Below are 26,408 nucleotides of genomic sequence, written 5' to 3'. Positions count from 1 at the left end.
ACCCCAGACCCGCCGAGGTTGGAAAAATCCAGCCCCTAAGGTGTAAATATCACCTCTTATATAGGTGATTGTAAGGATTAAGGGAGAGAAGTTCAACTCATGGCTGATTGTTTTCCTGTCACAAAATCGGCATAAAATCTTTGAATTCTACATTGCAATCTGCTGCACCTGAACCGGAGCTGGAGTTGCACCGGATGTTATATTGACTTGAGACTTTTAGTTGTTTAGGGTGCCCTAATAAATATGTTTAAATTAAAATAAGCACCTCTGCCAAATTCAACATTTGGAGCGCTGTATTTGTTCAATATTAAAACCTGCCAATAAATCCTTGGCAGCAACAGTTGGGAAGCAAGCTGCATGGGCTTTATTTAAAGGAATCCTTAACTACATCAGGTAAGTCTCCAGTTAGTTAGACTGCTTGTGGACATTTAGATCTATTTCTGGTTGTGGTGGCTTTTCTAGCTGAGTTCAAAAATTGTGGAGAGTTTTTTTGGGAACTGCAGGACAATCTCTGCCATGGGGCTTTTTACTGTGCCGATATGGGTGTGCTGCTCAGTCTGCCATTGGGGCAGGAGGCTGAGGTGTAGGAGGCTGAGGTGTAGGAGGCTGAGGTGTAGGAGGATGAGGTGTAGGAGGATGAGCAGCATGTCAGAGTGCAGAGACCTGCAGCTGCTGACAGAAGAGGGCAAACAAGGGGAGGGTGCAAGTTTAATTTCTGCCCCATAAAATTAAAATCTGCTTCTGTAGCAACAGTGATGAATTTTAATGTACAACCTATTATACTTTATTATCATCACTTTTGACTAGCTTGAACTGAACAAGTGAAGTATTGTATTTGTCGCTCTCTACAGTGGAATGTTCTCTTCTGTCACAGAAGCAATACTGTGTTTCATCATATGTCCTAGAACAGTGGTTCTCAAACTTTTTTGGGTGAAGGACCCCTTTTCAAATGGATTAATAATCATGGACCCCCTGTCTAAATGATAATACTCAGTATGAAAGTGTTGCATGTAAAGAATGTTTTAATAATGTTTTTAAGGACCTGTACTTTGTCTACATTGCTGCCACAGCAGAATGTTTCACAAATATATGTTGTTGGGAAAGGTAGCAACACTTTCATTGCTTCTTTTATCAATTCTGGGTACTGATTGACAAAAGAAACAACATGAGAGGAATCTTTTTTTTTACACAGCAAGTTGTTATGATCTGGAAAACACGGCCTGAAAGGGTGGTGAAGCAGATTCAATGGTAACATTCAAAAAGGAATTGGATAAATGCTTAAAGGGAAAAAGTCTGCAAGGCTATGGGGAAAGAGCGAGGGAGTGGGACTAGTTGAATAGCTATACCAAAGAGCAGGCACAGGCACGATGGGCTGAATGGCCTCCTTCTGTGCTGTATCATTCTGTGATAATGCAGGTACTTGCATGACTTCAGTCGTGAAAGGTGCATTGTAAGAAAATGTATTGAGCGCTCATACTTTCCCATCTGTAATTTGGGTTTAATTAAAGTTTTCTCACTGTGGGTTTGCTTTAATTGTACATTGGCTTTTCATAAGGAAGATTTAAATATATTTAAACTCATTTGTATCTGTGGTGGCAGGGGCTCAGCCTGGTAGGGGATCGTGTACTGACTCTACCGGGGAGTGTACCGACTAAACTGGGCTCCAACTTACCTTTTGTTTCTCCAGTGAGGTCGACGCATGGTGCCCGCAGCTCAAGTCCATGGACTCTCACTCTCTGCTTGGCTGCGTTGCAGCGTTGGGACCCTGGCCGAAGCACCTTCTGTCATTCCATTGGGTCCCGAAAGAAACTGAGCAGCGGCCTGGCCTGGCCTGACCTGGCGTGGTGCAGCCCCTCCCTCCGCTGTCTGTCCGGCCAGCCGGCTGCCTCTTCCTGACCAGCCCCCACCAGGCAGCCCGCGCCGGAGCCGGCGGGTGACATCACTTAGCAACCGCAAACACTTCAGAAGCCATTTCCGTGTCATTGATTCCAAAAGGCTTTTCTGTCAACCGATCCTAAACAAGATGTACAAAATTGTAAGTAGAATTGAAGTGACAAAATTATTTTGCGGCCCACCTGGACGGTCGCAGACCCCAGTTTGAGAACCACTGTCCGAGAAGAGTCCTTCCTGTTACTGCATAGTAGAACTATGGCACATTCTATATTAATGCCTTTCTTGACTTATAGACATGAAAATCTATTCAATAACTGTAAAAAAAAAAAAAAAAAAAAAAAAAAAATTATAGACTGATTAATTACAAATGACAAAGCACTAGAGAAATCAATTAATTCTCATGTATTAAATAGAAAATATATTAATTGACTTGCAATTGAGCTTTGTGCATATTTGACCTGGTCATTTAAATGTTATTCTACAGAAGTGAACAGATTTTAATAGTAAATAAGTTTCATTATCTTCTCTGATCCTAAATGGAGCACCCACATCACCTCTATTGCTAAAGCTGTTTCCAAGAAGCTTAATTTCTTTCTTGAGTAAGGAAATTCACTTCTTTTCCCATCAACATACCTTGGCCTAGAAATTGGTATGTGCTGCTCTTCTTTTTTGGGTAGTGCTCTGACTCGTAAGGCCCCAATATGGCGGGCAGGAAGTGTGCGCATATTTCTGACCGGAAGTGCGCCAGCCGCCATATTGGGTAAGGACAAAAAATAGGCGTCCTCTACCCATGCCTGAAATAGCCCCCCCTCCAAGACTGGTTTGCCCTGAGGCAGCCAGCTGCACTCAAGGAAATCAGGCCTAGGGATCATCTGCTAAACCCGACCAAGAAGTTGAGTAACATACCTGATTGAGGAGAGTAAGAGTGCTCCTCTCAACCCCACATTAAAGGAAATTTAATCTCCCTCCAGAATGTCCGTTCACTTGTGAACAAGGCCCTTGCCATCCATGAGCTATCGTGGATGAGTGCATCGATATCATGGTTCTGACGGAAACTTGGTTGAGGGGTGATGACACCTTACCCTTAAATGAAGCCTCTTCACCTGGCTATACCTTCCACCACTTGCCCTGCTCAGACCGCCGTGGTGGCGGTGTGGCTCTCATCACCAAATCACACCTTGGTCTGTCTCCTTACTCCTCTGGCACTTTCTCCTCCTTTGAGTATTCCACCACCCTCGCCTCTCATTTAAAATTCTTGTTCTCTACCGCCCACCCAAGTACCATAAAAATGTAATTACTGAGATATCTTTACTGTTCTCCTCCCTCAGCCTCTGCACTGAATGACTTCTCATCCTCGGTGATTTCAACTTCCATCTTTATTCATCATGCTCTCTCTCCTCTGAGTTCACGAGCCTCCTATCCTCCGTTAATCTCTCTCTCCATGTAAACTCCCCAACCCATATTCATGGCCACCCCCTCGACCCTGCCATCTCTCGTGGCCTCGCTACTCCCATCGTGTCAATTGCAGATAAGGCCATCTCTGACCATTTATTTGTATTGCTCTCTACCCACCTTCCACCTCCCTCCCGCCTCCAACCCTACTTCCTTCTGTGTCTGCCCCTGGAATAAACCCTCTCCCAACTCTCTTACAACTGCACTTATGAAATCCCAACTGTCCAGCCTTTGGCCCTCCATTCACTATGACATTTCTGCAGCTACCGATCTGCTCAACCACATCCTCACCACCACCTTTGATGCCCTAGTCCTTACTAAAACAATTACTCTCTCTCACCCTGGCCGTTCCCCCTGGTACGGCTCTCATCTTCGCTCCCTTAAGTCCAAGGGACGCAGACTCGAATGGATATGGTGAACAACTGGTTTAGCCATTCACCGCCAGATCTGGTTGGACCAGCATTATTGTGCCCTGCTCTCGTCTGCCAAAATTGCTTACTATTCCAGATAAACCCCAGCTCCTATTCTCTACTGCTAACCGTCTTCTTAAACACCACTCCCCTGTCTCCTCCACCCTCACCTCCGATAACAAGTGTGAGGAGCTCATGGACTTCTCTAAGATTGAGACCACCCGTTAAGCTGCCTCTGCCACTTCCCTTCCTTCCCCTAGCCCACTGGGCCAACCTTCCTCTAAGGTTCCACCTTGCCCTAGCCCTGAACTCACATCTTTCTCCAGTTTCTGTCCGATCTCCCCTCATGACCACTCTGCGCTCATCTTGTCTATGAGACTCACCTCCTGCTCCCTTGACCCTATTCCCACCAAACTGCTGACCTAACTTCCTTTTCTGGCTCCCATGTTAGCTGACATTGTTAACGGTTCTCTCTCCAAGTACAGTCCCCCTCTCCCTCAAATCTGCCATCAGCACCCATCTCCTCAAAAAAAACAACCCTCGAGCCCTCTGTCCTTGCAAACTACCGCCCCATCTCCAACCTCTCTTTCCTCTCCAAAGGCCTTGAACGTGTTGTCGCCTCCCAAATCCGTGCCAATCTTTCCTGCAATTCCATGTTTGAATCCTTCCAATCAGTTTCCGCCCTTGCCACAGTACCGAAATGGCTCGCATCAAAGTCACAAATGACATCCTTTGTGACTGTGACGAAGGTAAACTATCCCTTCTTGTCCTTTTTGACTGGCCTGCAGCCTTTGACATGGTTGACCACTCCATTCTTCTCCAATGCCTCTCCACTGTCGTCCAGCTGGGTGGGACTGCACTCGCCTGGTTCCATTCTTATCTATCTAATCATAACCAGAGAATCACCTGCAATGGCTTCTCTTCCTGCTCTCGCATTGTTACCTCTAGTGTCCCCCAAGGATCTATCCTTGGGCCCCTCCTATTTCTCACCTACATGTTGCCCCTTGGTGACATCATCCAAAAACACAGCGTCAGTTTCCACATGTACGCTGACAACACCCAGCTCTACATCACTACCTCTCCACCTCTCCACGGTCTCTAAATTGTCACACTGCTTGTCCGACATACAGTTCTGGATGAGCAAAAATTTTCTCCAATTAAATATTGGGAAGACCGAAGCCATTGTTTTAGGTCCCCGCCACAAACTCCGTTCCCTAGCCACCGACTCCATCCCTCTCCCTAACATCTGTCTGAGGCTGAACCACACTGTTCGCAACCTTGGTGTCATATTTGACCCTGAAATGAGCTTCCTACCACATCCGCAGCATAACAAAGACCACCTACTTCCACCTCTGTAACATCACCCGTCTCCGCCCTTGCCTCACCTCATCCGTTGCTGAAACCCTCATCCATGCCTTTGTTACTTCTAGACTTGACTATTCCAACGCACTCCTGGCTGGCCTCCCACATTCCACCCTACGTAAACTTGAGGTCATCCAAAACTCAGCTGCCCGTATCCTAACGCACACCAAGTCCCATTCGCCCATCTCCCCTGTGTTTGCTGACCTACATTAGCTCCCGGTTAAGCAGTGCCTCGTTTTCAAAATTCTCATCCTTGTTTTCAAATCCCTCCATGACCTTGCCCCTTCCTACCTCTGTGATCTTCTTCAGCCCCACAACCCCCTGAGATATCTGCACTCTAATTCTTGAGCATCCCTGATTATAATCGCTCAACCTTTGGTGGCTGTGCCTTCTGTTGCCTAGGCCCTAAGCTCTGGAATTCCCTGCCTAAACCTCTCCACCTCGCTACCTTTCTTTCCTCCTTTAAGATGCTCCTTAAAACCTACCTCTTTGACCAAGCTTTTGGCCACCTGCCCTAATTTATCCTTATGTGTCTCGGTGTCAAATTTTTTGTCTTAAAATACTCCTGTGCAGCGACTTAGGACACTTTGCTATGTAAAGGCACTATATAAATAAAAGATATTGTTGTTGTTGAAACTATCACCGCTGTTACTCTTCCTTCCACCACCTCCCCCCCGCCCCGCCCCACACCCCCCACACCCTGTGGGTGCTCTATTTAAGATCAGAATAGATAGAAAAACTTAGTTACATTGCCCTGATCCTTGACCCACTTACCTAAGGAATGTTGCGAAGCTAGGAGTGGCCTGATCTTGCACTGCCAGTCGGCTCAGATGCCGCACCGGCATTATGATGAGGTTCAAGGCCCAGTATCTGGGAGCCTCTGGTATCATCATTAAGGCACAAGGAATGAAAGCTGCACCCCTCATGTGTCCAAAGATGTGCATGGCCAAACATCTGGGCCATTAACTCTCCAAAAAGCCCAGTTTTGTTGCCTTATCTGCTGAGGCTCTATTAATATCTGTCCCATATACCTGGTTAGAATACGAGAAAATAATATTTCCCTGATGAGCCATTTATCTTTTGAACTTTCTTTTGTACTCTCTCGCTCCCTCTCTCTCTCATCAGTACTACTATGGTTATCATCCTTTCGCTCTATCTCTCGTTGTGGATTTGCAGTTTTTGCTTAAGATGGATGGAACGCTGACCTATCCCAAATTTCCAATATGCAATCCCAGCATGTGAAACTCCATGCCAGGAGCACAAATTTGTCAAATTTACCCAATTAATGTCAGTTTTTGATTACCTCATGCTGGTTGTTGAAGCAATATTAATATTCAGTTCCTTAGTAGCTGTCAGCATTAAGCCCTGTTGAGCTTCCCTTGGTAAATCAGCAGTTACCTGGGTGAGCAATCTAGAACCAGGATAATTTGATTACAAATAAAGCAGACATGACATGCAGATAAGAAAATATTAGTACTGAAGTGCTGATTTGCTTTATATACAACTTTTCCTGTTTCATTCATCTGCAAATCACAAATCACACAAAAGCCCAATCTTTCCACCTTCTAGCAGAAGGTGAGAAATGAACTACAATAAATTAAGAAACAGAAAATAGCAATTTGATTTGGATCATGTCTTTTCTTAATATGTTACAGGATTCTTAAGCTTTCAAAATAATATGAAGCAGGCTTCATCTCTATTCACATTGGGTATAATAACTGGAAAATCTTGGCTTATACTTACAGCTGTTTTCGGCCAGTTGCTACACGCTGTCCAGTTCCTGATTTTTGTGTCTTGCCCCCTGTCAAACACTGTTTACATTAATTGCTGATGGACACTTTACTTCAATGCAGTTCATTTCAGATTGCTCACTGGTGATTGAGTTTATTCTGTGGTTTCATGGTGGGGTTTCTGTTTTTGTAGCTAACTCCATCCTCCTGTTTCAGTTCTAGTTCAGTTCCATGTAGCTTATAGCTTTAAATCACTTTGTGATGGGGTAAAAACCATTGGGCAAACAAGTCAAACTATGACATTTGTAACCCTGAATTAGCCTAAGTACCCAATTATTTTCTCTTCAGCACTGGTTTTGTACTGCTTTCAAAATGCATTTTCTAATTTGGATCAATTTCATTCGGAAAAATATGCCTGATATATACTTTTACATTCTTCTTGCTAGTGTGATCAGGATGTGCATCAGAATGCTTGCAAATAATACTTGTAACAAACCTCTTTACTGAGATCAAGTTTCCAAACCATGAGCGCTCAACCACTTTTTAAAGACCAGTTCTTTTCCCATTTCAAATTGCTAGGATTCCTGCTCCCCTTATCAGCGTAGCTGAACCAGCATGAGCATGACAGAATGGGCTGTATTTTGCGACCCCTACAGGTGCGTACGAGATGCACACGTGCCTATAGGGGCCACACAAGTTCCGGGTTCAGGCATGTGAAGCGCTTGTGCTAAAACCCAGAACTTGTGACCTGTCAAGAATTCTCTTGACCGATCTTCCGCATCCCCGGGAGAAGGGCCTCTGTGGGTGGAGAGTTGTGCCATTTGCCCAACTTCCGCCTGCTGAAATTCTTAAGCCTGGTAAAAGCAGGTGTAGAAACATAGAAAAATAGGAGCAGGAGTAGGCCATTCAGCCCTTCGAGCCTGCTCCACCATTCAATATGATCATGGCTGATTCTCTATCTCAATATCATATTCCCGCTCTCTCCCCATACCCCTTGATGCCCTTTGTGTCTAGAAATCTATCAATCTCCTTCTTAAATATATTCAGTGACTTGGCCTCCACAGCCTTCTGTGGTAGAGAATTCCACAGGTTCACCACCTTCTGAGTGAAGAAATTTCTCCTCATCTCAGTCCTAAATGCCCTACCCTGTATCCTGAGACTGAGACCGTACATATAGAACTCCCATAAGTATGAATGGGGATTCCCTTCTTTTTAATTGGTTGGGCTGGCCCACGTGATCCCAGGAGCGCTTGCGAACCGCCTGCACCTCTTGGATACGTGGGCCTCTGCCCATGCGTACCCGGAGAGGCCCAGGATTGCAAGCCTCCGTATCTCCCAGGCCACCAGGTAAATGCGTAGATATTTTACAAGTGGGAGGCATCTGCCCGTGGGAAGCCTTTGATTGCAAATGTTGGGCCAATGTTGCTGGTTGTGGGAAGAAATGGTAGTGACAGAAGCATGGTGGGAGGTGGCAACTATTAACTTCATACATACACAGCCTTGCAAATCTATCAATGGAGTTGGTTGGTAATGGAATTCATCCTAACATCAGCTGAATAGCTCTATCCCAAATTCATTATCTGAAGTTGCTGGAAGGTAATTTTAAGTAAGATTTTTTGCAATGGAGTAACTGAAATGGACAAGTACTCTTTCCATGGTAAAGTTCACTTTTTTAAGCATTACCAGTTTTGCATATCCAGAGGCATGTATTAAACATAAGTTTGGATTAAAATCTTGTAATGTGAGAGAAACTCTGGGTTGAAAATTAAAGAAGTAAAATAAGTAAAACTAGATAAATCAGGATTGTATTTTTAAAAATTTGCAGTGTTCTAATGCTGTCTGTAGAGTTTCTATTCCATGTATTAGAACCACACACGTGGAATCCCCTATCCTAGCCGCCATGTGCTGAAAGCTCCGAGACACACATGTAAGAAACAATGACGGACAGGTAAAGACCCTCTGGTCCATCGAGTCTGTCCCACACTATTGTGATACCTTGTGCATCACAACATATACACTCTCCACCCCGCCTGAAACTATGTCATCTCCTGGGAGAGGCAAAAAAAAACCCAGGCCAATTTGGGGGGGAAATCTGGGAAATTCCTCTCCGACCCATCTAGGCGATCAAAACTAGTCTAGGAGATCACTCTGGCCCTGAATTCCCTGCCGTACCTATCTTTTGTAAGAGATGATGTCTGCCCCATCCAGATCCAATCCATCTATAACTACTTTTTGCCTATGTTCTTCCAGCTAGTTCTCAATCCAGCCACTATTACCAGAGGCTTTAACCTTGTAGAGAAGCCTCTTGTGCAGTACCTTATCAAAAGCTTTTTGGAAGTTTAAGTAGGCAATGTCTACTGGGCTTCCCTCATCCACTATCTTGGCGACTCCTTCAAAAAATACAATCAGATTTGTAAGACATGATCTGATTTTTATGAAGCCATGTTTGGTGTCCCTAAAATGTCCCTCTCTATCCAAGCAATCATATATTGCATTCCTAATGATTCCCTCAAGCATCTTTCCTATTACTGATGTCAAACTAATAGGCCTATAGTTACCCGGGTCTGCCTTGTCACCTTTTTAAAGCCTCCTTCCAATCTATGAGAACCATTCCAGAGTGCAGTGAACTATTAAAAATACAGGCTAGGGACTCTCACAGCACATGTCCCCTCTCTCTGAGGATCCACGGGTGGATAATATACAGTCCGATGCATTCAGAAATCTTCTACACTCGTAAGTCATCTTTGATTTAAAAGCAGGGCCCCGGAGTTCTCCATCCATCTTCTCTTAAATAAAGAATCGACATGTGCCGCCCCTCCAGGCAGTGACACCACCACCTGTTCCTACTCGCTTGTGCTTTGTGCATCATCCACTGTATTTCCATCAAAATCACTGTCTAAAAGGTGCAGAATGGATATTGCTGATCTGGTGCTTCTCAGGGTTAGGATGAGTGATGGAGTCTGTTTGGATGTCATTGGACACCAGCTCTGATTCAAGTGACATACCTTAAGAAATAGAAGAGGAACAATGGTTAGCATGGAGCCTTGATGGCAACTTTTTTTCTTTGAATTATGGCCATCAAGGAATTTATGTCTCTCTTGTTATGAGCAGTCTTCTCCTGCAAGAAGTGGTCATTCAGACATATCCATGTATCAGCTTATTCTCAAAGTGAATATGATTACAGGAACAAGCATCATTCTGTTCTGTGGATAGAAAGAGTTATCAAGGAAAACAGCATTTCCTTCCCGCATGACAGGAAAAGATCTATTAATGTAAAAGGGAGGTGCAGCAAGATCTACCCTGATCCATGATTGACAAATATGGGAAGCTTTCAAGACTACGTGGATACCAGGGTATATGTGGATCATGTTCTTTTACAGTTGAAAATATAGTATTGTGAGATCTGAGTGGCGTTTCCTACCTTGACACACCTGGTGATATCATTGAACTTTCCCTTCAAACACTGCTATTGGCATTGAAATTATTTTTCTACCTCTATCAGTCATCTGACTCTCTGAGGCATGGCAACCATCTATAAGGAAGAGAACAAACCCTCTTCTGCTGCACTTGGTCCTATAAAAAGTCCACTGCCCCGTTTGAATAGTTAGGCATCCTTCCAATCTCCGATTGTTTTTAGATATGTCTACAATTTCACTATAAACTTGATTTTCCTTGATGACAAGAATGTCAATGCAAGCTGCTGAAAGTCTTAAAGGCCTGCAGAAGCATGTGATTTTCCGCTCCCCCCAGCCCCACCCCATGCCCGCCATTCCAATGGACAAACTGCAAAACCCAGGTGTGATATCACTTCTGTAGCTTGCCCACAATAAGGAAATCTCACCTTAATGCGGAAACTCATCCGATTTCAGTGTTGTGGATTCAGATGTGTGGTATTTTTGCTGTATTTGCTTCCCACCATTCCGACACTGGACACTAAAACATTTACGATAGGAGTCCATGATTCTTGTAATATTATTTATTAAAATGTTGTTGGTTTAACAATTTTTGATAATTGTCTAATCATTTTCCAAGTAGGCTTGTTTTTAATGTTCAAAAGAAGTGTACAGATTATCAGCAGTTTCCTGAGCCGAAAAAGCGTATTCATTTTAGATTTTAGATTCCGATTAGGCACTTTGCAGCCTTCCGGACTCAATATCGAGTTCAATAATTGCAGATCATAACCTCGGCCCCTATTACTTTTTTCTTTTTAATTATTTCCACCCCTTTGTTTCGGGCCCTTTTTTTTCTCTGCCCCCCCCCCCCCTCCTTTCCTTTTGTTTCTCTCTCTCACCTGGCAGCTGTCTCTTACCTGCCAGTACACTTCACACCTAATCTCAGCTGCCTTTTGTCTCCACAGGCCCATTACCCTCTCATCTGGCTTCGCATACCTTTTATTGTCTCTTTTTTCTTCTTTTGTTCGATCGCAGCTTTGCCTTCGATCTTTTTATTTTCTTTCCAGTTTTGAAGAAGGGTTTCAACCCGAAACATCAACTCAAATTTCTCTCCACGGATGTTGCCTGACCTGCTGAGTTTTTCCAGCATTCTCTGTTATTATTTTTTCATTTTAGATAATCCCACTTAATGGTTCATACGAGATGTCTTTGTTACTTAATGGTTAATTGTGCTGTCATGTGGCTATGCCTTTCAGTCAGTGATAATGTAATGTGAAGGTGTGTTCACAGAATCACAGAAACCCCACAGTGCAGATAGAGGCCATTTCGGCCCATCGAGCCTGCACCGACACATATCCCACCCGATCCCCGTAACCCCTACACCAACACATATCCCACCCTATCCCCGTAACCCTATGTATTTAATCCCCCTAACACTAAGGATCAATTTATCATAGCCAATCAACCTAACCCGTCTTTGGACTGTGGGAGGAAACCGGAGCACCCAGAGGAAACCCACGCAATTATTCACTGTTGCATCTAAAATTTACTTGCGAACAGCTGTGACTCTCAACACCTATTGTTCAGATCCCTGGCAATTTTATAATGCCTTTAACACCACAAAATATGCCAAGGTGCTTTACAGATAAGGGTCAGGTCCCAGTAGAATTAAGGCAATTAGGGGAGGTGATCGAAGACACAGATAATGAGGTAGCTTTATGAAGATTAGGAGAGGTGTAGCAAGGCAGAGGGTACCAGAGTGTGGGGTGAAGATGGATGAAAGCTCTGCCTCACATACAGCAGAGGAAGGAGGAGAACACTGTAGACCAGAGTTGGAAGAGTGGAAGGGTACATGCAGAGAAATAGGGCTGAAGGAGATTGCAGAGGTAGGGAACAAACAAAACTGTGGAGTGAATTATAGATGAGAATGAAAAGTTTGAAGTCGATACTCTGAGGGTATGTCATTATGAATAAATAAGAGTTTTTGTCAGGTGGAACTCAGAATGCTGATCAGGATGTTGTTGGAAAAATTAAGTAACGAGGTAACAAAGGCATGAATGAAGGTTTTGGGCAGTGGTGGGGTGAGTTCGGGATGGAGACGAGCAATATTATATCGAGTTACATTGAGTCTACAGCACAGAAACATGTCATTCCACCAGCACCTGCTACAGCCACAATGCACCTCCCCTTTAAGAAGTGCAGGCTACCTTTAAGCAGTGCTGGCTAGCTTTAAGTAGTGCTAGGAAGTTACGATTTTAGGTCCCCTGCTGATGTGCAGCCAATCAACAGCGCGGCTAGTGCTGGCTGCATGCAGAAATCATGATAATGAGCAGGCAGCACAAAGATACTGTGCTGCCTGCATTACATCAAACGGGTGTGGAGTCATTGCGCATCGCAATACCTGCGCCTGTTTTCGGGGACTATCCAATTTAGCTTCACTGTCTTGGTGATGAACTCAAAGTAGGGTTTGAAGCTCGAACAGGATAGTGAGATTATGCAGATTGATCTTGAGTGGGCATTCAGGAAGCGGGATCGGATCAGGAGCTAAGGCATGTAAGTTTCTGGCGTGGACTAGGATAGCTTGGTGTTGTCGGTACTCAGCTGTCACTCCATAAGCTCAAGGTTGCTTTATAATGGAAAAAGTTTAGAACATTTGGGGGGCGATTTTCCCAGCCCCGAGGAGGCGGGTGTGGAGACAGGACAGTTGGCAAAATGGCAAAAACTGAGTGCGGGTTCGGAACCGGTGGCGGCTTTGATGGGTGTGATTAATTCCCGCATCCAGCAGTCCAGAGAGGTAGTTAAGACTGTTAAATAGTACTTAAGGGCCTCTATAATCCTATTTTGACAGGCCCTCGTTATTTTTCCACATTTTCAGCGTGTTCCACGACCCTCCTAAACTCATGAACTCATTTCTCTTATCTGGAAGGAGAAGAGCATGCCAGGGGATCTCGGAGACGCCGTAATTGTGACCATCTTCAAGAAAGGTGACCAGTCCGATTGCGGTAATTACAGAGGAGTTTTCCTGCTGTCTGCCACAGGGAAAGTCATCGCAAGAATCCTCCTCAATCGCTTTCTTCCAGTGGCCGAAGAGCTCCTCCCAGATTCGCAATGCGGATTCCGCCCACTAAGGGACACAATGGACATGATCTTCACCGCACGTCAATTATAAGAGAAATGCAGGGAACAGCACCAACCGCTGTACATGGCCTTCTTTGATCTCACAAAGGCCTTCGACACTGTCAACCGTGAGGGATTATGGAGTGTCCTCCTCAAATTCGGCTGCCCTCAAAAGTTTGTCACTATCCTCCGCCTGCTTCACGACGACATGCAAGCTGTGATCCTGACCAACAGTTCCACCACAGACCCGATTCACGTACGAACCGGGGTCAAGCAAGGCTGTGTCATCGCACCAACGCTCTTCTCGATCTTCCTTGCTGCAATGCTCCATCTCACCCTCGGTAAGCTCTCCACTGGAGTGGAGCTAATTTACAGAACAAACGGGAAACTGTTCAACCTCTGTCACCTCCAGTCCAGATCCAAGGTCGTCCCATCCTCTGTCGTCGAATTACAGTATGCAGACGACGCTTGCTTCTGCGCTCACTCGGAGGTCGAACTCCAAACCATCGTCAGCACCTTCAGCGAAGCGTACGAGAGCATAGGCCTTACACTAAACATCCATATGACAAAGGTCCTCTACCAACCTGCCCCCGCCACACAGTACTGCCCCCCAATGATCAAAATCCACGACAAGGCCTTGGACAACGTGGACCACTTTCCATACCTTGGGAGCCTACTGTCAACAAGGGCAGACATCGACGACGAAGTCCAACACCACCTTCAGTGTGCCAGTGCAGCCTTCGGTCGCCTGAGGAAGAGAGTGTTTGAAGACCAGGACCTCAAACCCGGCACTAAGCTCATGGTCTACAGAGCAGCAGTGATACCTGCCCTGCTGTATGCCTCAGAGACATGGACCATGTACAGCAGGCACCTCAAAGCACTGGAGAGGTACCACCAACGCAGCCCCCATAAGATCCTGCAAATCCATTACAGCATAGGTGCACCGACGTCAGTGTTCTTGCTCAGGCCAACATCCCCAGCATCGAAGCTTTGACCATGCTCGATCAGCTCCGATGGACGGGTCACACTGTCCGCATGCCCGATACGAGACTCCCAAAACAAGCGCTCTACTCGGCGCTCTGGCACAGCATGAGAGCACCAGGTGGGCAGAGGAAACACTTCAAGGACACCCTCAAAGCCTCCTTGAAAAAGTGTAACATTTCCCCCCCCCCCCCCACCAACACCTGGGAATCCCTGGCCCAAGACCGCACAAAGTCGAGGAGAAGCATCCGGGAAGGCGCCGAACACCTCGAGTCTCTTCGCTGGGAGCAAGCGGAAGCCAAGCGCAAGGAGCGCACGTCAACCCAAGCACCCCACCCTGCCGCCCCTTCAACCACTGTCTGCCCCACCTGTAACAGAGACTGGAGTCACCTGCAAACTCATTTTTAATGTGGAAGTAAGTCATCCTCGGTTCCGAGGGACTGCCGAAGAAGAAGAAACCACGCCAGCTAAACCTGGTGGGTTGACAAGTGGGTGGCCTCCTCACAGCTGCAGCTCCACCATTAAAACGGAGCTTTCATCAGGGATCAGTTGCAGGTGGTAGAACTTTGGTTCAAAAGGTCTTTCAGCACTTTTAGCAGGCCTACCGAAGTTGAAGGTGCTGCATCTTCTATCTCTCAACTGTGGGACCTCCTTGGAAGACCCTCTCCCCGCTTCGACTGAGCGCTTCCCCAACGGAGGTATCTGCCAGCAGCATGGGAACCATTTATTTCCTTTCACCATGGAGTTCAGATTCGGATGAGGAGCAGGCACGGCAGCAGCAGAACCAGGCAGCTCAGCAGCAGGAGCCCCAACCTCCTGCTCACCCACCTGATGCTGCACAGGGCAGAAGGCGCCAGCACATCGAGGCACCTCGCCACAGGAGATACCCCCCTCAGGGTTTACAGACCGAGGATAAGCTACCTCAACATGACGGAGCAGCAGTGCCAAAGGAGGGTGAGACTTTTGCGAGAGGTTGTCCGAGATATCTGTGCACTGCTGCATCAACACCTGGAGCCCAGAGGAGCGGGTGGACACCTCTTACCAGTGTCTGTCAAAGTCACCACCGCACTCAACCTTTTTGTCTCCGGTTCCTTCCAGGGATCATCAGCAGACATCAGCGGCATCTCCCAGTCGGCTGCCCACAGTTGCATCACGCAGGTTACCGATGCCCTTTTCGCAAAGGCGCACAATTACATCCGCTTCTCAAGGGATCAAGCAAGTGTCACCGCGCGGTCAGTTGGCTTTGCAAATATGGCAGGCTTGCCAATGGTGCAGGGCGTCATAGACTGCACACATCTGGCCCTTAGGGCACCGCATCACAACCCAGCTATCTTTGTTAACCGCAAGGGCTTCCACTCCCTCAACGTACAGCTGGTGTGCAACCACAAGAAGGAGATTTTGCATGTTTGCACCAAGTTCTGTGGTAGTTGCCATGACTCTTTCATCCTGCGGAACTCTTCCTCCGCTCTTCAATCTGCCAAAGCACCTTAATGGATGGCTTCTTGGAGACAAGGGCTACCCCCTGAAGAAGTGGCTAATAACACCGATCAGGAGGCCAGCTAACGAGGCTGAAGAGCGCTACAATGCCAGCTACACTTCGACTGGGTTCCTCATCGAGCAAACCATTGGCTTGTTGAACATGCAATTCCGATGCCTTGACAGATCAGGTGGAGCCCTGCAGTATTCAGCAGCCAGGGTCTCCAGATTGGTCGTGGTCTGCTGTGCACTGCACAACATGGCACAGTGTCGTGGCTTGCAGCTTCCTGATGAGCAAGTGGCTCAGTTCATAGCCTCCTCAGATGAGGAGCAGGAGCACCGAGCGCCGGCCTATTGACCAGCAGCAGCGGCAGCACGCGAGCACATGGCTGCCCGTGATGCAAGGCATGCACTTATCCTGGCCAAGTTTGCATAGGTTGCTCATGTTGGCACATGTCCTTGGCTCCATCTAAGGACATGATAGACAATGGACATGACTCTCCGGCCTCCTTTCACTCTGACCACCAACCTGATCACGCAAGTGTTGCGGAGCCTGCAATGTGGAGCTGCCTAAGGTGAAATAACAGATGCCATCAAGCCAACAGTTTGGAATCAAATCATTTTTTTTACTTTCCAAAGGGAATGGCATTTCATCAATACACATAATCATTCACCCAAGTGGCTACCCCTGTGACTAATGGTGCTTTATTTTTCTCTTACGCTTGCTCCTACGTGATGCTCCCCCTGTGGCTTCATCAGAAGTGGAGGCCCCTTGCTCACTATGATGCTGCTCCTGCTTCGACATTTTTGCCGGGTGTCCTCTGGGTTTACGAGCCTGTGAGGGCTCGCCAAACGCCTGGTCCTCCTGCGGCTGTGCAGGGGCTGAGACGCCCATCTCAGTTGGATGCGGACTCTGGTGGGGCTCTGACCGAGGGCTACGCAGTGGCATGGAAGTGTGAGCACTTGGAGAGGAGCCCCCACGTCCTTGTTGTCTGCCACCAACTTCCCCCTCATGGGTCAGGTCCACCTCCGCACTTGCAAGTGGCTTGAGAGCACCTTGCTGCACATCAGGGGGGCCGTGGGGACCAGTATCTGCACTGGCACTCCTACTCAAAAGGACTTCCATGAAGCTCTGGTTTCTCTGTTCAATAGCTGCCCATCGCTCCTCCAGAGATGTCAGCCTATTCTGAACAATCACCATGTTTTCCTCACTCTAGCGACTTATTGTCTCCATGGCCGTAGCCAGCCTTTCCACGGAGGTTGCCATCCTTTCCATGGTGCTGTGTATATGCGCCATTACCTCCCCAACGGCACTGCTCAGGTTAGAGTTGGACTCCTCCATCCTCTCCACACTCAGTGACCCTGGAGACGAGACCTGTCAGAGACACCTGCTCCTGGAGTTCCAGCACTGCTCTATTTCTGGATGGACCCAGAGGCACAGGGACCACATGCAGCGGAGCAGAGCTGGGAGAGTCCTGCGCCCTCCGCCAAGGACTCTCCACTGCTGTCCTTGTCTCCACCACCTGCTGATGCTCACCTGTGAGATGTGATACACACGGTGACAACACTAATCTATGTCCTGAAGGTCCCACCAAGGTGTGCGTATCGGCGATGGTGCTGGGTGCGATTCATTCTGCTGAAGCTGCGTCCTCAGAGGTTGTAGGTTCCCCTGAGGAGTCTTGCTGCTCAGCCTCTTTCTCCTGGACAATGGAGGGGAGCTCTGTGGATGGTCCTGTGGGGGAGTACATTTGATGGAAGTGTAGCATGCAGATGCAATAGTGCAGATGCTCAAGTGGCATTATAATTATGTACACCAACAGCCATTTCAGTCACTCAAGCAGTGTAAATGAGAGCGAGGCAAAACTATTCTGTCAGCAGCTTGCTCTGCCTCTCCTGTCTGTCCATCCCCCACTTCCACCTCCACCTCTGCGCTGGTGATGTCCAGGGCTGCCTCTTCAGCCTAGGTGAGATGGGCTAGGGACGGTGGACCTCCTCCTATCTTCGCTCTTTCCTGTCTATTGTGGGCTCTCTATTCCTGCAGTGAGGGTGACAAGTGGAGTTGGAGTGAGAATGATGGAGTGAGTGTAGAGAGTCCAGAGCATAGATGGTTAGAAGGAGACAACGATGGAGTGAGGATCCATGTCCAAGGGCCCTCCCTGTGCATTGTTAGTCGTTGTCATTGCATAACATTGAAAGGGAGTGTGAGGGCAGCATAGTCGAATAGTCAAGTGATTGGGTTCATACAGTGAGAGGGATGGTGAAGGGAGCAAAGGTTGTAAGGGTAAAGTGGAATGTGTAGGAGGAGGTTGACAATGCAGAGTGCTGGTGATGAGAGGAGAAGGGGAGCAGAAGGAGGGTCAAGCTGAAGGTATACTCACTTTGCCTGATCTTACAAGGTCATTGAACCTTTTACGGATCTGCATCCATGTTCTGCTGCACACCGATCTGGAGGTGATCTCCCTTGCCAGCTGTACCCAGACAGCCTTGGTTTCTTTGGGAGGCCTCTTCCTCCCAGATGAGTGGAAGAGCACCTCCCTGCTGGTTCTCACCCCCTCAACCAACATTCCCAGCGCCTCATCTGAGAATCTCGGAGAGGCCCTTGGCTTGGAATTGGCCATTGTAGTTCGTGAAAAAATGTTGGAGGTGGAATGAGCCAAGGCAGCAAGCAGCCCTTAAATGAAGCTGGATAAGTGACGTCAGCAGAGGCGAGTTTCAGTCCCAAAACACTAATTGGCCCTGGGCAACCCACACCTCTGAAATCAACTGGCCAATTAGGGGAAAATCGCAATTTTTTCCCACCTCTCAGTGGAGGCGAGTTTGGAACCCACTCAAACCGAAACCCGGCTCCAACCCGCCTCCATTGGGAAAATCGCCCCCCTTGGTGTTAATAGTATTGTTGGACAACTCAAATATATCACATGCTTTTCTAATTTCAGTAAATATCTGTCTTAAATGCTCTGAAAGATGAGACCAATCTTCCCTCGTGTTGCAGCTTGGTGGTGTTGGGCTTGCAATAGGCGGGAAACACCAATTAACCTTAGGTTTCTGTGAAGCTAGTCGTGGTATTAATTGTTTATTTTTGTGCCCCCTAGAAAGGTTACATTTCTTATCTTTCAGCAATTCTTTAGCACAAATTTCTTGGGGCAGAAATTCGGGTCGGAGGGTTCCCGCGGGCACAAGCTCCCGACCTGCACTTATATAACGCGCCTGCCGTTGTGCTGTGGGGCCGCGTGGGATTCCGATCCTGGGCCTCCTCCAGCTGCCGGTGTGCAGTGCTTGCGTATCCCAGCGGCGAAGTTAGTTCGCAGCATCCCCTGGGATCACGTGAGCCATGGGGAGCCAATCGGAGCAGGGAATTTCCATTCATAGATTTGACAGGTCAAATCTATGAATAGAGATCGGCCCCAAAATCTAAGTAAAACTTCAAATAAATTTTTTTTTAATCACATTTTTAAAATAACTATAAATTACATAAATTAAAATTTTTGTTTAAAATAGTTAATTTTTGAAAAAATTAATTAAAGTTTTTAATGGGGCTAAAAATAAACGTATGTTTCTTTAAATTATTTTAAAATGATAAACCTGTGGGGGAAAATGTTTTAATTTTACTTAATTAACCTCTTACCTTGTTAAAAGCAGGCCTTGCGACTGATTTTTTCACGCACAGCTGCTTGGGACTTACCCGCACGGAGAAACCTGTTAAAAAAAATAAAAAAATAAAAAATAAAATCAGAAGTTCCAGGCGTACGCGCTGCCTCCCTGGCGCACGCATTTGACCTGTGAACCCCTTCCTTCAAGGGAACGGAAGTTCCGGTTTCCAGCGCATGCGCAGTGCATGCACAAAACCATCACTTTCGTTGGCCCTGTGCGTGAGTACACAGCATGTACTCACCCGTGTGGACCCGAATTTCTGGCCCCATGTATTGCATGGCCAGTCCAATACAGTAATTATGTTATAAAAGACTAATTCAACCATCCTGCATCAAAAATGGGATGGTTTGAAGTTATGATTTTAATGGCCCCACCCCATTGCAAATTGTGGGGAAGAGCTCAGTAACATGGTCAGGGTGAACAAGTGGGTCCTGCCCTGGTGGAGGTCTGAAATATCAGAACAGCATCTTGCCACTCCAAGAGAGTAGAAGCAGCCTGGAATAAGCCCAACAGAAATACCACTGCTCAAGTCTTCAGCTCCCAAAGGAGCTATCAGGCCATCTCTTAAAGTTAATCAATCCTGTCTGGAATTGATTGCTTTTTCGCTGAAATTTTAAAGCCTTTAATGGAAGCCACACCTTAACAGGCTTGAGTTTCCTTAGGCCTATCAGGTGGCATACTGGGAGGAATTTCCCGGGGTAGCCTGGAAACTCCCCCAGATACACCTCTTTGACATGGGACGGGGCGGACGGTTTGGTGGATTGAGGATCTGCCCTCTTTTCCCTATCCCCAATGAAACGTATTGGTTGTCCCTCCACAGAGTGGAATCACAGCAGTTCATAACGTCTGAAGAAAGATCTAAAGTCTCTATTACATTGCTGTTTTAAATGGGAAGGCATGATGTTCCACCAGGTCTGATTTGTGCCATAGACTCCCTGCTTCAGTGGGCTGCAGAATGATCCTTTTAACAAAGTGATTCTGGAGTGTGACAACTTTCAAGAAAAGAAAAGTGCTATAGAAAGAGCTCCAGAATAGATTCGACCGGACACATGTCACCAATGGGTAGCACTAGGGTAAAAGAAAAACGCTGAACACGTATCCACTAATCACTTAGAGGGAAATAAATTTATTTTATTTTATTTCAACATTGTCCAGATGGTTTCACTCTACTGATGTATGATAAAAGTTGCAGCAAATCCAAGGATTAACTTTCCTGGTAGTTGGGTAATGCAAAGGAGTGTTTGGAATGGTATATTGAGTCTCTGAATAGTGCGTATGTGGACAGGCGTGTTAATGAAAAGGGCTAGTCAGGCATTTGTGAAAATCTCCTCTATGAAAGCCTGGTGTACTGTTCTTCCTGGCTGCAAAAACATTTCTCTGGTGACATTCTCAGGATTATTGTCAGTGTTGTCCTCTGATATTGGATTTGGATGGACCTTAGTTTCCAAAATGATTAGGGATTTTTTTCATTCATGGGATGTGGACGTCACTGGCAAGGCCAGCATTTATTGCCCATCCCTAGTTGCCCTTGAGAAGGTGGTGGTGAGCTGCCTTCTTGAACCGCTGCAGTCCATGTGGTGAAGGTACTCCCACAGTGCTGTTAGGGAGGGAGATGCAGGATTTTGACCCAGTGACGATGAAGGAACAGTGATACACTTCCAAGTCAGGATGATGTGTGACTTGGAGGAGAACTTGGAGGTGGTGGTGTTCCCATGCGCCTGCTGCCCTTGTTCTTCTAATTGGTAGAGGTCGAGAGTTTGGGAGGTGCTGCCGAAGAAGCCTTTGGCGAGTTCCTACAGTGCATCTTGTAGATGGTACACACTGCAATCACGGTACGCCGGTGGTGGAGGGAGTGACTGTTTAATGTGGTGGATGGGGTGCTCATCAAGTGGGCTGCTTTGTCTTGGATGGTGTTGAGCTTCTTGAGTGTTGTTGGAGCTGCACTCATCCAGGCAAGTGGAGAGTATTCCATCACACTCCTGACTTGTGCTTTGTAGATGGTGGAAAGGCTTTGGAGAGTCAGGAGGTGAGACACTCGCCACAGAATACCTAGCCTCTGACCTGCTCTTGTTGCCACAGTATTTATGTGGCTGGTCCAGTTAAGTTTCTGGTCAATGGTGACCCCCAGGATGTTGACGGTGGGGGATTCGGTGATGGCAATACCGTTGAATGTCAAGGGGAGGTGGTTAGATGCTCGCTTTTCTTTTTGGAGATAGTCATTGCCTGGCACTTGTGTGGCGCGAATATTACCTGCTACTTATCAGCCCAAGTCTGAATGTCATCCAGGTCTTGCTGCATGCGGGCATAGACTGCTTCATTATCTGAGGAGTTGCGAATGGCACTGAACACTGTGCAGTCATCAGCGAATATCCCCACTTCTGACCTTATGTTGGAGGGAAGGTCATTGATGAAGCAGCTGAAGATGGTTGGGCCTGGGACACTGCCCTGAGGAACTCCTGCAGCGATGTCCTGCGGCTGTGATGATTGACCTCCAACAACCACAACCAACTTCATTTGTGCTAGGTATGACCCCAGCCAGTGGAGTGTTTCCCCCGCCCCCCCCCCCCCGCCCCCACCGATTCCCATTGACTTCAGTTTTACTAGGTCTCTTTTGGATGGCAAAATCTGGGAGGCCTTTGCCAGACTATAATGCAAGACACCCCTGTGTAGTGTATGTACCTTTAAGGAGAGAACTACTTTTTTCACAGCTCCTGTATACTGTAGTACTGGCAGTGACCACACCTGTATATAAACCCTGAGTAGGGATCTGTACTGTTAGTTTTAGAGTAACCCTCATCCAGTAAACACCTGTTGATTGTTCCTCTGCAGTCCCTGTCTATTTCTTGAAGAACACCATACATCAAGATTCACGGATTTAACACCCTGATCTTTCCAAATGTCTGAAGCACTACTTCAAACTTTGCCAATAGTCTGTTCTATGATCACCCTTGGGAGGTGTGTGGGCCTCATTGTATTTGTGTTCACTCTCTAACGATGACTCTCTCAAGGCGTCATTAGCAAGGGCTGCAGCGGGTTGCCTTTGTTTCGCAGGATTTGTCCTGTGAGTCTGCCTTCTCCCTCTTGTTCTGCTGCCACTTTTGAATGGAGAACGGATTAACGGCGTTTCTACTGGCAAACAAAGCATCAGTGATTGCTTGATGTATCTATGCACAGCAGAAGGACTGAAGTTGCCGATGTTATAGCCTGGAAGGCAGGCTATCACATCACATTCAACCATGCATAAAAAATGGGAAATTGAACGACAGGTCATTATATTTGAATTGTTTATGTTAATGAAGCTATTGCACATTTTGCGTTTGAACACTTTATGCCACCTTAAAAAGCCATTGAAAAAGTAGCACAATGTGCAAGTCGAATAGGGAGCTGGTGAAATAGGGCATTGTATAATTTCCTAGCTTTGTGTGCTGGAATGACGCAGGTGTAAACAACCTCACCAATTGGAAAAATGCATCCCATTATCTTCATCATTGATAAAATATGGTATTTAGTCATGTGCTCAATTATGAGCTCCATCTAAGATTAAAATTGACTTTTAAATAAAGGCTAAATCTATTTTTGTTGCTATATTCAGCAGAAACATTTTACTCTTTAAAATGCAATATGAAAAGAATATCTGCAGGACCAAGAACATAAGAATTAGGGGCAGGAGTAGGCCATATGGCCCCTTAAGCCTGCTCCACCATTCAATAAGATTGTGGCTTCACCGACTTCAACTCCACTTTCCTGCCTGATCTCCATATCCCTTGATTCCCCATGAGTCCAAAAATCTATCTATCTCAGCCTTGAACATACTCAAAGACTCAGCATGCACAGCCATTTGGTGTAGAGAATTCCAAAGATTCACAACCCTCCGAGTGAAGAAATTCCTCTTCATCTTGGTCTTAATTGGCTGACCCCTTATCCTGAGACTATGCTGCCTAGTTCTAGACTCTACAGCCAGGGGAAACAACCTCTCAACATCTACCCTGTCAATCACCCTCCGAATCTTGTATGTTTCAATGAGATCACCTCTCATTCTTCTGAACTTCAGAGCGTATAGGCCCAGTCTACTCAATCTCTTCTCATAGAACAACCCTCTCATCCCAGGAATCAATCTAGTGAACCATTGTTGCACCGCCACCAAGGTAAATATATCCTTCCTCAGATAAGGAGACCAAAACTGTGTACAGTACTCCAGGTGTGGTCTCACCAAAGCCCTGTACAATTATAGCAAGACTTCCTTAGTCTTGTACTCCAACCCCCTTGCAATAAAGGCCAACATGCCATTTTGCTTTCCTAATTGCTTGCTGTACCTGCATGCTAACTTTGTGTTTCCTGTATGAGGACACCTAAATCTCCTTGAACACCAACATTTAATAGTTTCTCACCATTTAAAAATAATCTGTTTTTCTATTTTTCTTACGAAAATGAATAACCTCGTATTTCCCCACATTATACTCCATCTGCCACCGTATAGCCAACTCAATTAACCTGTCTATATTCCTTTGCAGGATTTTTGTATCCTCCTCACAGCTTACTTTCCCACCTAGCTTTGTATCGTCAGCAAACTTGGATACATTGCACTTGATCCGTTCATCCAAGTCATTGATATAGATTGTAAATAGCTGAGGCCCAAGCACTGATCCTTGCAGCATCCCACTAGTTACAGCCTGCTAACCAGAAAATGACCCGTTTATACCTACCCTCTGTTTTCTGTCCGTTAACCAATCCTCTATCCATGCTAATATATTACCCCCAACCCCATGAGCCCTTATTTTGTGTAGCAACCTTTTGTGTGGCACTTTTTTGAATGCCTTTTGGAAATCCAAATATACTACATCCACTGGTTGCAGATCAAGATGTTATCATCTCTTAACTCTGATTTCCATGTCTGGTTTTATAGTCTATTAACCAGCAGTATGGGATATATTATTAATTGGACTGATCGTCTGCTAATTTTTAACTAACCCCTTTTCCACCTCTCCTCCTTCTGAAGCTTCCGAGTGCTATGTGAATGATGTCTGAATAAGCATAATAGTGCTGTTGTGAGATGATGAGATTTCAATTCCATTTTTATTTGTCATATATACAGCAGACGTATGTACTGCACAATGAAATGTTGATTTTTACAAGTCCTCCCAACATTGGAATAAATATGGCATAACAATGATAAAAATACTAATAGAAATACTAATAGAAAGACAGTAATAATAAACAAAACAACAGTAATAAATAATAATAAATTAATCGTTCATGAGTCTTATGGCCTGGGGTTAGAAGCTGTTTCAAAACCTGTTGGTATGAGACCGTATGCTTCGGTATCTCTTACCGGATGGGAGCAGGGCGAAGAGGTTGTGGCTGGGGTGAGTCGCGTCTTTAATGATTCTCAGGGTCTTTAATGATTCTCAGGGCCTTCCTCCGGCACCTCTCGGGGTAGATATCCTGCACAGCAGGTAGTTTAATTCCTATAGTGTGTTGTGCAGCTTTCACTACCATCTGTAGAGCCTTGCGGTCTGTGGTGGTGCAGATGCAGCCGGACAGGATATTCTCGATGGTGCACCGGTAGAAGTTGGTGAGAATCTGGGGGGCCATTCCAAATTTCTTCAGTCTCCTGAGGAAGAACAGGCGTTGGCATGCCTTCTTGGTTACAACGTCGATGTGATGGGACCACGTTAAGTCCTCCGTAATGAATACACCCAGGAACTTGAAGCTGCTGACCCTCTCCACCTCAGCCCCTTCGATGTAGATTGGGGTGTGTCCCTCCCCCTGCCGCTTCCTGTAATCCACAAATCATATTTTTCCAAATGGGTTTAGTATAACAGTTAAAATGTTAACAGCAGTGACCAATCAACAGCATTAAAGTCAGTCATTGGTGAATTGATCTACTTAATTATAATCAGGCAGAATCTTGTTCAGCTAAGGAGACAAAAAAGCATGGTGCAATTACTGGGGCAATGAAGGGGACATGTCACCCTAACCCCCTTCCATTTTTTGGATTGGTTACAGCCACTTTTCTGTCCCTCCGCACCAAAAAAAAGCCGCAGAATTGCCTGAAAGCTCCCCAACTCTTGATACACTTGAGCTTCTGGGAAAATGTTTATTTCTATGCAGACACACTGTGGAACTAGAGATAGACACATGCAGATGCTTTTTAGGAATAGACTTGCAAAGGAGGGGAGAAACAGTGCAACTAGGTAAGACTGTATACAGGGCTATTTACATGTATACTGGAAACTTTAACAATTATTTTTTGGGAATTTTGCATATGTTACATTTATGGACAGTGCATTTCCAAATGTTAGAATTGTGCAGCTTGAGGACAAGTACAAATGGTTGCAGGATAGTAGTACTGCAGTTTGCAAAGGGGGTGGTTAACTTGAAAGATGGCAGCTGTACAGCAGAAAAGGAAGACCATCTGAAAGCTCAATCTGTACGTGCATCGGCCTCGCCAGCCATCTGTGTCTATACATACAATGGGAGAGTGCTAATGTGAATATGATCTGAGACATCTATGCGGTTTGTGACAACTATCACAGGTGAATTCTTGATGTCAATGTCTCTACATACTTTAGACTCCCACCAAACCAATCAATTCTCATCAATCAACACTTAATTTAAAAAAATCTCTGCTATTGTGATGTAACTTGCTCTTACGAATAAACATGATTCATTTTTAAAAAATAGATTGACACTCTGCCTCACTGTTTTTGATCATCTGTCTCACTCCTAATATTTCCCCAATGTTAGGAACTCAAGTCCCATGTGTAGGTAAATCAGCACAACATGGGAAGATGATCTGATTGACTGCAACAACGACTTGATATGATCAGATCATGTCCTCAGTCAACATAACACCATCATAGGTGAAACATGCTATATTACTAGACTTGCTGCATAACATATATATATTCTGGTCACTAATACTGTGAACTGACTGTAAATGC

The 26,408-nt window shown here is 46.0% G+C and overlaps 1 protein-coding gene across 5 annotated transcripts in view; it reads left to right on the top strand.

Annotated features, from left to right (window-relative positions):
• klhl29 (kelch-like family member 29) overlaps positions 1-26,408 on the top strand; it is a 732,755-nt gene that overhangs the window by 78,341 nt on the left and 628,006 nt on the right. The window lies entirely within an intron of this gene.

This window comes from Somniosus microcephalus, chromosome 9 (assembly GCF_052327205.1).
Source record: "Somniosus microcephalus isolate GS21.2 chromosome 9, FLI_Smic_1.0, whole genome shotgun sequence".
Classification (NCBI taxonomy): Eukaryota; Metazoa; Chordata; class Chondrichthyes; order Squaliformes; family Somniosidae; genus Somniosus; species Somniosus microcephalus.
The sequence above is the reverse complement of the archived record's forward strand: the minus strand, read 5'-3'. Positions and strand labels throughout refer to the sequence as shown.